Source organism: Mirounga angustirostris, unplaced genomic scaffold, assembly GCF_029215605.1.
Source record: "Mirounga angustirostris isolate CCGP_5_RB_7025 unplaced genomic scaffold, mMirAng1.0.hap1 SCAF_5, whole genome shotgun sequence".
Classification (NCBI taxonomy): domain Eukaryota; kingdom Metazoa; phylum Chordata; class Mammalia; order Carnivora; family Phocidae; genus Mirounga; species Mirounga angustirostris.
In genome coordinates this window covers 69,496,478-69,509,262 of record NW_026991713.1, presented here as the reverse complement: position 1 = coordinate 69,509,262, position 12,785 = coordinate 69,496,478, and the positions used below count along the sequence as shown (strand labels likewise).

The 12,785-nt window shown below is 42.0% G+C and overlaps 1 long non-coding RNA gene across 1 annotated transcript in view; it reads right to left on the bottom strand.

Moving 5' to 3' along the window:
- Positions 1-12,520, bottom strand: part of LOC135364440 (uncharacterized) — a 37,370-nt gene extending 24,850 nt beyond the window's left edge. The window contains exon 1 of the long non-coding RNA XR_010411550.1: positions 12,376-12,520. This is a non-coding gene — a long non-coding RNA (uncharacterized LOC135364440). The remainder of the gene's footprint in view (positions 1-12,375) is intronic.
- Between the last annotated feature and the right edge of the window lie 265 nt (positions 12,521-12,785).

Below are 12,785 nucleotides of genomic sequence, written 5' to 3'. Positions count from 1 at the left end.
ATGATATTTATGTGCCAGGCCCTGTCTTAGGTGCTTGATACACATGAACACAGTCAATCCTCACAGTAGCCCTACATCTGCCTGCAGATCCATTTTAAAGAGGAGGACGAGGCTGGGAGGGGCACTAGCTTGTCAAAAATCACAGAGTCTGGATTTGGAATGAGGCAGCAGAGCCCAGGGACCTGTGCTCTTTAACTACTTCCCTTCTTACTCTCTGTTCCTACCCACTCCGATCTTACCTCTACCCAGAATTTAGTGATGGTATTGCATTTAGAGCCGATGGAGGATAGTGGAAGAGCAGGAAGGGAAGAAGCAGAGATACTGAAGGAAACACGGACACAAAAGGAGACTGGACAGCTGAACACAAAAAGGCGCAAAAGGAAGGAACAAGGAGTCATACAAAGAGAAGCTAGCAATGGGCTGGCAGGATTGGTGGGCAACAGTGAGAAGCAGAGCAGATGGGAGTGAGTAAGGTCAGGTCCTGGCTCTGGCGGTGTGAGAATGAGTTCAGCTGGTGGAACAATGGGAAGCAGCATGGGATTGAAGAGGGGCAGGGAGATGCTGGTTCTAGAAGGTAGAGCCAAGGAGAGAGTTTAGGAAAAAAGGATGTGGGTCAGGAAGGATAAAATAGGAAGACAATAACAAGACAAAAGGAAAAGAGAAGGTCCTGTCCTTGGGCATTCTAAACACCACCATGTCCTATGGTCCTTTGCTAACGAGAATAAAAACACTTTGATAAAAAGCATGGTAGCCATGTCAGGACACAGACACGAGGGCATTCATTAATAAAACACGACTGTACCCAGCACCAGTGCCTTTTCATTTTGTCCCTCCATTCCCCAATAGCTCATGAGTGTTCACTACTTAAACATTCGAGAAAGACGGAGCAAGCCAGAACAGCATTCCCCGTCTACTCGATCCACGTCCCTGCTAGTGGAACCCAGAGGAAGGCACGAGCAATATAAAACTGTTTTTAAGTGCCTTCAGAGGACTATTTAAACATGCCACTGAGCACATAGCCCAATTCCGTGCAGTGAGAGCTCGGAATGCAGCAGCTGCCTTGCAGTTCGGGCTGGGGGACCTACACTTCAATATCTCAGCTGCTCAGTACGGGCATGTGGGGGCCTGGTGTTGAATTTACCTGATAGGCTTGAGTTCCCAAATATCTTAAAAGAATGTGACTTAAGAGTCAAAGGGATACAGCCAAAGAAAATTTAGAAATATTTTGTTTATTGACCAGAGAGGTGAAAATTCTTACTTGCCAACGGACTGCCTCCTGAATAAAATCCAAATACAAGTCTTTCCTTTTCAATTCTACAGCTCACATGCCAGAGTTTCCCAAATGTACCTGATGTCAACCATCACTTCGAGTGCTTATTTAAAAAAGAAAAGTGTCTGCCAAAAATGTATTCTGGAGATTCAGAATCAGTAAGTCTACGTGGGGCCAAGGAATCTTTCCCCTTTTCCTCATAGGTACACACACGTACACACAAGTAATTCTTTTGGTTTGGTGTGTTTGGGAGGCATTGATGTACCCTGTACACCGGCTAAACTGTGCTTTTTGCTCAAACATGTTCCACTTCTTTCCTACCCTGCACTTTGCATCATCTATCAACATATGCTGACCTCCAGATCCCCCAACTTTTTTTTTAAGGCGGGGGAGAGGCAGAGGGAGAGGGAAAGAGAGAATCTTAAGCAGGATCCACGCCCAGCACGGAGCCCAACGTGGAGTTTGTTCTCACGACCCTGAGAACATGACCTGAGCCGAAAACAAGAGTTTGACACTTAACTGACTGAGCCACCCAGGACCCTGATCCCCCAACCTTTTAAAAAGATTTTTTTAAAAGTTTTTAATTTTAATTCCAGTGTAATGTACAGTGTTCTATTAGTTTCAGGTGTACAATATAGGAATTCAACAATTCTGTACAGTACTCTGCTCATCATGGTAAGTGTACTCTTAATCCCCTTCACCTATTTCATCCATCCCCCCACCCAACTCCCCTCTATAAAAGTCTGTTTCTTGGTTTGTCTCTTTTTTTTCCCCTTTGCTCATGTTTTCTTAAACTCTACATGAGTGAAGTCATATGGTATTTGTTTTTCTCTGACAAACTTATATAATATTCTCTAGCTTCATCCATGTCATTGTAAATGACAAAATTTCACTTTTTTTTTTTAAAAGATTTTTGTTTATTTATTTGAGACAGAGAGAACGAGAGACAGAGAGCATGAGAGGGGGGAGGGTCAGAGGGAGAAGCAGACTCCCTGCCGAGCAGGGAGCCCGATGCGGGACTCGATCCCGGGACTCCGGGGTCATGACCCGAGCCGAAGGCAGTCGCTTAACCAACTGAGCCACCCAGGCGCCCCAAAATTTCACTTTTAATGGCAGAATAATATTCCTTTGTGTGTATCTCACATCTTTTTTTTTTTTTAAGATTTTATTTTTTTTTTTGAAAGAGAAACAGCATGAGAGGGGAGATGGTCAGAGGGAGAAGCAGATTCCCCGCAGAGCAGGGGGAGCCTGATGTGGGACTATCCCAGGACTCCAGGATCATGACCTGAGCTGAAGGCAGTCGCCCAACCAACTGAGCCACCCAGGCAAAAGCAAGCTCTACACCCAGCGTGGAGACCAACACAGGGATTGAACTCATGACCGTGAGATTGAGACCGGAGCTGAGATCAAGAGTCAGACGCTAAATGGACTGAGCCACCGAGGCACCCCTATACCACATTTCCTTTATCCATTTATCAATAGATGGACACTTGGGCTGCTTCCATAATTGGCTATTGTAAATAATGCTACAATAAACACAGGGGTCAATATATCCTTTCGAATTAGTGTTTTTGTATTCTTTGGGTAAATACCCAGTAGTGTGATTACTGGATCACAGGTCAGTTCTATTTTTATTTTTTTTGAGGAACCTCCATACTGTTTCCACAGTGGCTGCACCAGTTTGCATTCCTACCAATAGTGCATGAGGGTTCCTTTTTCTCTACATCCTTGCCAACACCTGTTGTTTCTTGTGTTTTTCATTTTAGCTATTCTGACAGGTGGGAGGTGATATCTCACTGTAGTTTTGATTTGCATTTCCTGATGATGAGTGATGTTGAGCATCTTTTCATGTGTCTGTCGGACATCTGGATGTCTTCTTTGGATAGTCTGTTCATGTCTTCTGCCCATTTCTAAATTGGATTTTTTTTGGGGGGAGGTATTGAGTTATAGAAATTCTTTCTATATTTTGGATACCAACCCTTTATCAGGTATGTCGTTTTTAAATATCTTCTCCCATTCAGTGGGTTGTCTTTTAATTTTGTTATTTCCTTTACTGTGCAGAAGATTTTATTTTGATGTAGTCCCAACAGTTGATTTTTGCTTTTGTTTCCCTTGCCTCAGCAGACATATCTAGAAAGATATTTTCCTTTCTCTTCTATTTTATGGAAAAATTTGCGAAGAATTATTAACTCTTCTTTCAATGTTTTCAATTCCCCAACTTTTACCCACTAGTACCCTCTCCTCTTGTTGAAATCCTAGCCATTTTTCAATGAGTGCGATTTCTTGACCTTCCCAGTTGAAAGTGATCGTTTCCTTCCTGCTCTCATATGCATCTGGGTTTGTGCTTATCTCGTGGCACTACTTACATTCTACCTTGGATTATGGGTAGCATACTCATAACAACCTTTTTACTAGACCATAAGCTTGCTGAAGGTAGTAGTCATGTCTTCAAATAGCCCCGCAGACAGGAAATGTCTGGCACCGTGTCTGGGACATTTTATCTCTTCTGCAAGTATTATCCCCCTTTCCTTTTCTTTTTGGATCCTTTCTGTACATAGCAACATGTTTTGCATATAGTATTACCAAATATATGTTAAATGAATAACTGAAATAGGAACTTTTGGAGGCTTTTAAAAATTTGTATTACTTTTTGATCTAGATAGAACTGAGGAAAAAAGTACCTGGAGGCATTTAGCATGCAGAATGGAGATGTTTTATCTTTCTCTATAGGCAGCTCATAAATCACAATGCTAGAGTCTTGGCTGTTTAATTTTGGGAATTTTAAAGAAAAAACAAACACTTAACTCAGTATATAAGACGTATACAAAACTCTCCAGAGAACTAAGGAAGGATACAAAACAAATGGGGAAAAGTTCTCCTAGCCTCATCAACTGTTTTGTTTCAAGAGAAATGTAATGCCAAATATCTTCTGATATAGTTCTGTATCTTCTAACTTCTTCACATTCCTTGTTTTTTAAAGATTTATTTGGGGGGGGGAGAGAGGGGGAGGGAGGGAGGGGGAGGGAGGGGGAGGGAGAGGGAGGGAGAGGGAGAGAGAGAGAGAGAGCACGTGAGAGAGCGAGCGAGCATGTAAGAGCGAGCAAGCATGGTGGGGAGGGGCAGAGGGAGAGGAGAGAGTTTTAAGCAGACTCAGCGCTGAGCACAGAGCCTGCCCAATGCAGGGCTTGATCTCACAATCCTGAGATCATGATCTGAGCTGAAACCAATAGTTGGAAGTTTAACTGACTATGCCACCCAGGGGCCCCCAATTTCTTCACAATTCTATTTGATTCCATTTGTTTAATATATCTTTAGATCAATACAGCTTTACTTCCAAACAAGAATTCCAAGGAGATTAATATTTTTCATCAATTTTTAGTGATTTCCTTTAGTGGAAATTTCAGTGTACATGCCAATCATTACTATGTGTCCCAACGGCCATACAGGAGATAGTTTTGCTGTTTTAGGTGACACATAGATCTTGTGAATCTTTATAACCCCCTTGCTCACTCTCCAGTTCCTTGAGTTTCAACTAAGCTTCCTTCAATTCCATCTAGATGTGTAACCCTGGCTTTGCGAGGTTCCTCCTGTAAAATATCAGCTTAATTGGATAAAGATCACTTATCCATGTATTATTCTTATAAACATCCCTTATCCAACTGGATGCAATTTCTTCAGAAATCAGGATTCTACCTGGGAAAGGAATCTCTCCCAGATAGACTTAGAGATTGTGTTCTGGTATTACAATATAAAACTACAACATAGTCATGTTCTGATGTTGACTATGAAGCTATGACCACAGGATAGCAAGCACAAATTCACATTAAAAAAAAACAAAACACTTTAAAAGCTCACTCAATTATCCAAATATTTCTTAAAATCCAGATGTTTGGCATTACAAAAGCAAAACATCTGGACAGTAATGAAATGTTTTTAGTTATCACCAGGATATTTTGCTTCCTATAAGACTGTATAAGCATCTTAAAGAGTATCAAACTTTTCTGATAATCGCCTCTATTGTCAAGGTGATCAAGGTCAGAAACATTTTAAATATGAATTGTTCCTGCTTTTAAAAAGTGCTCAGTGTTGTTGGCTCTAACGTAGCATGAATGCATAGTTTGTACATTTCTTCTGAATGCCCTGCATTCCGATCTCCTAAGTGAGGACTTTAAATAGCAGCTTATCATTTTGTCAAAATTCCTTAATGCTTTTACACCAGAAAGAAGGCATATAAGGAAAGTAAGAAACTGAACTGCTCTAGACCATCACACTGCTATTTATGTGGTAAATGGGACATACAGTGACCTCTAAGAATTATAATGGGTCAACTATACAAGGCAGCTGGTACGTTTAAAAGATGAGTTAAGAATTGGTTAAACAAAAAGATTCATTTGGAATTAGTCCTAATGTCTTTCTGTTGCATGTCAGATGTGAAAAACTTCTATGCATATGCCCTATGGCATTATATAAAAATAGCATCCCTTAGTGCAATTTGATCACCAGGTAATGTTACTGAAGGTAGAGACAGGTGACAAGTAACTGTAATTTGTGGCTATGCAGCTTTAATAACAACAAAAAAGGCAACCTAGTGAACTCTCTTTAGTTAGCAATCAGGCTCCTTTCATTCTTTTGAATTATAAATGTAAAGAGAAGAAAAGAGGGAAAAGACCCACAAATATTTTACTTCAATTAATTTCAACAGAATGTTGGAATGTATGTGTCAGACTTGACCATGATTAAACCTGGTATGTAATTATAGCACAACATCTTGCAGGATCTTGAAGCAATCATTTTCATTTTTCATTCCCACTTGGTGACTAAAAATTACCATTTCAAAATTTCAATGAGCAATCCACACCAATTTTGGATATTTAAGAAGTCAAAGAGACCTAAAGATAGAATGCAATCTACTAAAGTGTTCAGGTAGAGCTGTATGTGGTTCTTGGATAGGATGCGGCAATGTTAGTACTGCTTTTGTCAGAATGATGCATACATGGTAAACAGGAAACATCTATATGGGTTGCCACTCCTCAATTAGATCTATATGACTGAAATAGCACCCGAGGCTGAATATTCTGTATTGGGACAAAGTAATTCTTTTAATGTCTAACATACGCAAGTCACAAGAGCTCAGACTTTTCTCTTTCACCAGACTGTAAGCTCCCTGAGGCAGCAGTCTTATTTTCATGGTGTGCCGCTGGTCTCCTCTGTGCCTAGAATAGTACCTGGCACACAGTACGTGCTAAGTATTTGTTGAATGAATGAATTTAATCATTCAATAAATATTTCTTGAGAGTCTACTTGTTTGTAAGATGCTGCTAGATAGTCAGGGCCATGCAGAAACTGAATGAACATGCCCAGGTCCATGATGAGGCTGGTCTATTAGAGGAAAAAGACATGAACAAATCTAAATCGAATAATAAGCCAGTGAGGGTTAAATATTACAGGAGTGATGCTCGAATATAGGCTGCTCGGATACTGGCCTTCAGGGGAAGCAGAGAGCATGCCAAACGAGGGTGACTACAAATCCCCACCTACTGTTGGCACTCCAGAAAAACAGTGAAAAACAAGGGTGGGTGGGGGGAGGGGGAGAGAAAAGGGAAAGAATGAACACCTTGCCCTGGTTCCTTTTTAGAAAAGAGAAAGGTGAAAGCCACCTGGGAGGAATGGGGAGAAACTTCAGGGAAGTTAGCTGTGTCTAGACATTTTGGGAGAGAGAAAAGGGACTAGCAAGATTACATTCAACCATGTGAGTGGCCATTTTATGATTGGTTTTTAACAGTTGCAGGAGCTCTAAACTTCTGATTTCTGGGAGGGGCTATAGAGCAGAAATGCGAAATACCCTGAGAGAAGCTGTTCTGGGAACACTGGTCATCAAACCAAAAGGAAGAAACAGATGTTCTCATAAGAGTTCCAGTCCAGTTTTTCCAGGCTCCAGAGACAGAATGTTTGCTTAAGCAATGAAACTTTTGGGTGGTCATCCAAGACAAGCCAGAAAGCCTTTTGAGGTTCTTCAATTGCTACTATCATTCACCATAATTCTTATAATTGTAGGTTTGTCTGATGGGATCCTTGATCCATTATGTTCTTTACACATACATCAATTTTTCTATTTTACAATTGTGCTAAGAGTGATTTAAAGTTGTGGTATCATAGAATTTAAATAAGAAAAATAAATCAAAAAAATTTAACAAAAACTACCTCCGAAATGTGTATATAGCCTCGATACAACTATCTCGGATTCATTTCAGTTGGTTTAACACAGTGGGACATGCTAACATTTAAGTAAAGTGTGGCTTTTTCTGTGATTAGTAAAAAGCTTTTCCTAAGATTTGCTTAACCCCTCGCTGTGTGCAATTGCGGATGGATTCCATTAGAGGGTTGGTTGGATGCCGGCTAATCTGAATCCCCAGCAATGCAGGCTTGCAGGAATTGTTTTGGGCACTCAGACCAATCAGAAGGAGAGGCAACCAACAGCAGAAATGCTACAGTACGGTCACATTTTATCTGCTTCCATTTTCATGATACTGTGTGGTAGACAAGGATTCAGGCCCGATTTCTGCTGCTTGCTTAATATGCACCAAGTGTTATGCTGCAGAATCTTTGGGCTTAGGCAGAAAGCATTCGAGTCTCCAGTTCCTCCCGCACAGTTTCACTCTGGTTTCCGCTTGATTCTGTAGACCCAGACAGTGCCCCCACCTAAGCTCTATCTAAGCAACACCCACTTGCGGCTCAACACAAAGTCAGCGCATTTTTGTGTAGAAACACTCCAAGTGCTTGCTTTTCCCTGGGGTGAATTCTCACAGCAGTGAATAGGAATAAGCCCTGAGTAAGACAAATGATCACTGTCTGCTTCTGTGAAGAAAGGATTACTCTTTTGCTTTGCCTTTAGAGGAATGAGTTCAGGGGCACCAGAAGAGCCATTTCTATAGCATCACTTATTCTGGAGTAAAAGAAAATGGTTTGACAATTTCTGACAATTATTTTTATTCTATTTAATACATGTATCATAGGAGCCGGCCATCCCACTCTTAGGTATTTACCCAAGATAAAGGAAAACCTACATTCGCACAAAGCTGTGTGCACCTCTAATCATAATCACCAAAAATGGGAGACAATCCAAATGCCCTTCAAATGAGTGAATGGATAAATCTCCATCCAATGGAATACTACTTAGCAATAAAAAGGAACTACTGGTACAGGCCACAGCTTGGATGCATCTCAAAGGAATCACGCAGAATAGAAGCCAGTCTCAAAAAGTTACATATTGGGGCGCCTGGGTGGCTCAGTCGTTAAGCACCTGCCTTCGGCTCAGGTCAGGATCCCAGGGTCCTGGGATCGAGCCCCGCATCGGGCTCCCTGCTCAGTGGGAAGTCTGCTTCTCCCTCTCCCCCTGCTTGTGTTCCCTCTTACTGTGTCTCTCTCTGTCAAATAAATAAAATCTTAAAAAAAAAAAAGTTACATACTGTATGATTCCACTTATATGACATTCTCCAAATATGTATACATATAACAACAGAGAATGGATCATTATTTGCCAGAGGTTAGAGCGAGGGGAGAGGATTGAGTGATGGAACTATTCTGCATTCTGATTGTGGTGTTGATTACACAGATCTATGCAAGTGTTAGAACTCACAGAATAGATACCAAAAAAGTCAATTTTATTGTGAATTTAAATGCATGCGCTCTCTCTCTCTCTCTCTCTCTCTCTCTTTCACACACACACACACACACACACACACACACAGTAGCTCAAGGAGGAGACTTGGACTACAAGGGTCAATGGATCCCAATAAGAGCTACAATTTCTCTAGCTGCTCCTGGAACCAGGTTAAAGGGTGAGCTACCATCCTTCTGGATATAGATAGCAGCCATGCAGTGTGACTACTATTTGAAAGGGTCCAGTGACAACCCCACCCACCACCCCTTATCCTGCCATAATTCTTAAAGTTGTTAGCATTAGAGCACTCATCCAGGCTTAAAGCAGTTTCTCTTAATTGTGCTATTCCAATATAAATAGGTTAACTAAGAAAAAGAATCCATTAACACTTTAGCAAGAAAGAGATTTCTCAGCTCAAGCAGGTTCAGAGAATTCTATCAAACAACACAGAAGACTGCTCTGTTTGTAAAAAGGAGAAGGCTGGAACAAGGGAGGCTCTCAAATGAGGGAGACCTAAGAGAATCAGTAGAGGCCACAAAGGCCACCACCACCAGTGAGGACAGTTCCTTAAAAGGGGGCAAGGCAGTCATGTCAACACAACCCATTTTCCATAAACATGAAGACCAGATCTGTGTCAGTCAACATTAAAATTAGCACCAGTTAACAGGTCAAGAAACTCTAGCTATTGGAAGCGGGGTTATTAAAACTGCTTTTTCAAAACATATTAACTCCAAAAAGGACTTTCATGCACTTACATAGGATTGGTTTATAAGTTCTGGAGAGAAGATTCTGCCCATTTGTCCCCCTAGAACACCCCAGAGACTCTTACCCCCTGCTCCTATTCTTACCCCTATGGCCCATGCTCGGTGATTATGAAATGACTGAATTAACTCCCTCCAGGGGCTTTAGTGACTTCCTATCCACTTATAGTAAAACCTACACTGTGTCCCATGGCCTTTGAGGCTCTACATGCCCTGGCCCCTGACTGACTCTCTGATTTGGTGCCCATCACACCCCCACCCCTTGTTCATTCTTCAGTCTGTCTGACTGTTCTGCTGTTTCTTAAATATACCAAACACACTCCCACCTCCGGGCCTTTGCACATTCTGTTCCACCTGCCTGAACACTGTTCCCACACACTTCATCCTTGCAGTTTCAACTCGAGGGTCACCTCCTCAGAAAGACCTTCCCTGACTTCCCATCAAATGGAACCTCCACACATCAAGGCATGCTTACACCACCTCTTTGGTTTTCGTCATTGTACTTGTCATTGTCTGAAATTATTTACCTTTTTGTTTAGAGTGTCCTTCAGGAGTCCACTGATTCTGGAATGAGATGCCTCCTCTGAATCGTAGCATCAACACTTCCTGTGGTAACCTTGGGAAACTGACAGCCTCTCTGTGCCTCAATTTTTCATTTGTCAAATGGTGATATTGAGAGCACCTAGCTTCTGTGTTATAGTTTCAATTGAGTGATTTAACATATGTGAATATAGTGTCTGGTGGTTACAAGTGCTGCATAAGTGTTTACTCAGATTACTAATACAAGAACTCTAAGCTTTCCAGGCAGAGTAACTCATGCCCTGCTGGTCGAGGTGACTTGTCATTGGGCAGACGTATGTCCCTAGCTGCACTATTCTGGGCCTTTCCTCAAAGTCTAATATGGAGGGGAAGAGAGGGTCATTCTCCTTTGGAAAGTTCAGGAGCTAAGATCATGTACGTCAGGGGTTGCTGAACGAGTATACAGACTTCGACGTGGAGAAAGCATGCCTGATAATGAAAGCAAAACTAAAGCAAAAAGGACAGAGAGAGATTGAGAATTCCATTAACCGAATCCCTGAATCTAGCTGTGCCAGAGGCCAAACTAGTATTGGAGGGTTTTAAGTTATATGAGCCAATTAAGATTTTTTTTTTTTGCTAAAACTGGATAAATTGGGTTTTTCTCCTTTGCAGTAAAAAAAAGTCCAGAAGGACATAAAAGGCATTGTTTTGGACTATTGGTTCTTTTGGTCACCACCCCGCCCCCACTCTCAAGTGCATGGGTGGAGGCACTTGGTTTGGACAATTGGACCATCTTCTTGGTCACGGTAATTGGTTTGGGAACATAATCCAGGTCAGAGACTTGACGCAGGGATTTTTTTTATAGAAACTATTGGAAATATGAATCTGGTTTTTCTCTGGAATGGCAATGCTGGAGGATGCCAGCCTTGTAGCTGTTTGGGCCATTTCATGAAAAGGGCTCCTTCTGAAAGCAAAGCCCACAGAGAAAATGTGAACACAGAGATCAAGGCGGGATGACATCAAGGTTCCGAAGAGCTGAGGTTAAGAGGTTCAGGAAGCTTAAAAAACACATTAAAGAGAATTGTTAATCAGCTGCAGAGCACACATGTTTAGAATCTCACTAAATCATGGTCAACGTAAGCAGACTTTCCCAACTGGCTTTGTGTTCTGAAAGATTTTAGATGCAGTGTTAGCCAAAAGAGAAGTCATTTTTGCTGTTTGCTTCATTATATAGAAGGGTTAAGACCATTTCTTTCTTTTTTTTTTAAAGATTTTATTTATTTGACAGAGAGAGACACAGCGAGAGAGCTGTGCTACCTATTGCTACCAACCCAGCATTTCAGGAATAGGCCTGTCTTTATACACTAGTTAAAACCCAGGAATTGAATCTGTACATTTAAGCAACTGCTAAGATAAGACAACTCCATTACTCCCGGGTTTAACAAGCAGGGGGAGTAGAAGAGGGAGAAGCAGGCTTCCCGCGGAGCAGGGAGCCCGATGCGGGGCTGGATCCCAGGACCCTGAGATCATGACCTGAGCCGAAGGCAGACGCTTAACGACTGAGCCAGCCAGGCACCCCGGATTAAGACCATTCTTATTGAGAATTATGAAAAGCAGAATTTCAGAGCTGAAAGGGACCTTAGAGTTTCTCTAGACTGGTGGTTTCCAAGCCCTGGGCCATACAGTTTTTACAAGTGGTCCCTAAATCCATAGGTCACAAACTTTGCCCTGTACGTGGAAGAAAGCACATACCTGGCACACACATATGTGAATGATCATTTTTCAAACACACATGGATGCTACTATGATGAACTTTGTTAAAATTCATTTAAAATCCGGACTGAAAGCATACTAGCTATTATTATATTTTCTTAGTATTTAGTGAAAGTAGTACCAACTCTTAGTGGGGGGGGGAGGGGGGAGGTCTGAAAACTTTGTTAAAAAATTTCACATAACTGGAAAGATTTTAAAACATTCACCTGAACCAAAAATGTTGATTTGTATTCACTGAAGAGACTAAGCTTCCGTGAGGTGTCTGATATTTACAGTGCTCTGACAGTACTTGGCTACCGAAAGGCAGCTGCCTAAGGGGCATGGTACCCAAGTGGTAAATGGAGACGTGAAGCGTCTTATAGACCATTACAGCTCCCCACCCTTAGCCTTACCTTCGGTGGTCAGGTCCTGCAGCGGCTGGCCCTCGTAGGCTTTCTGTTACCCTTAAAAATAAAACTGCCGGTTGTTTTACTAGCAACAACAGGTTTACTCGGGAATTGCCGAGAAGTACAACCTGGGACGCAGACAACTCTGCCGAAGGAGGGAAGGGAATGCTTTTTTCCAGAGGAAAGGAGGACGCTGGGAAAGCCGTTATAAACGGAAAACCCATTGGAGTAAACGGGGAGCTGGAAGTATAGTGGCTTTTCATTGGCTGGGTTGTGACTGTCTCTCATTGGCTGGGCTGTTGCCAAGGTGGGAGCAAAGCCTTTCTTCCTCCTGCTCTGGTAGTAACGTCCAATCCACGGTCCTGTCTTTTCCTGTTGGATTTGCAGTTGACCACCAGTGGCAGGGCAGGGGAAGT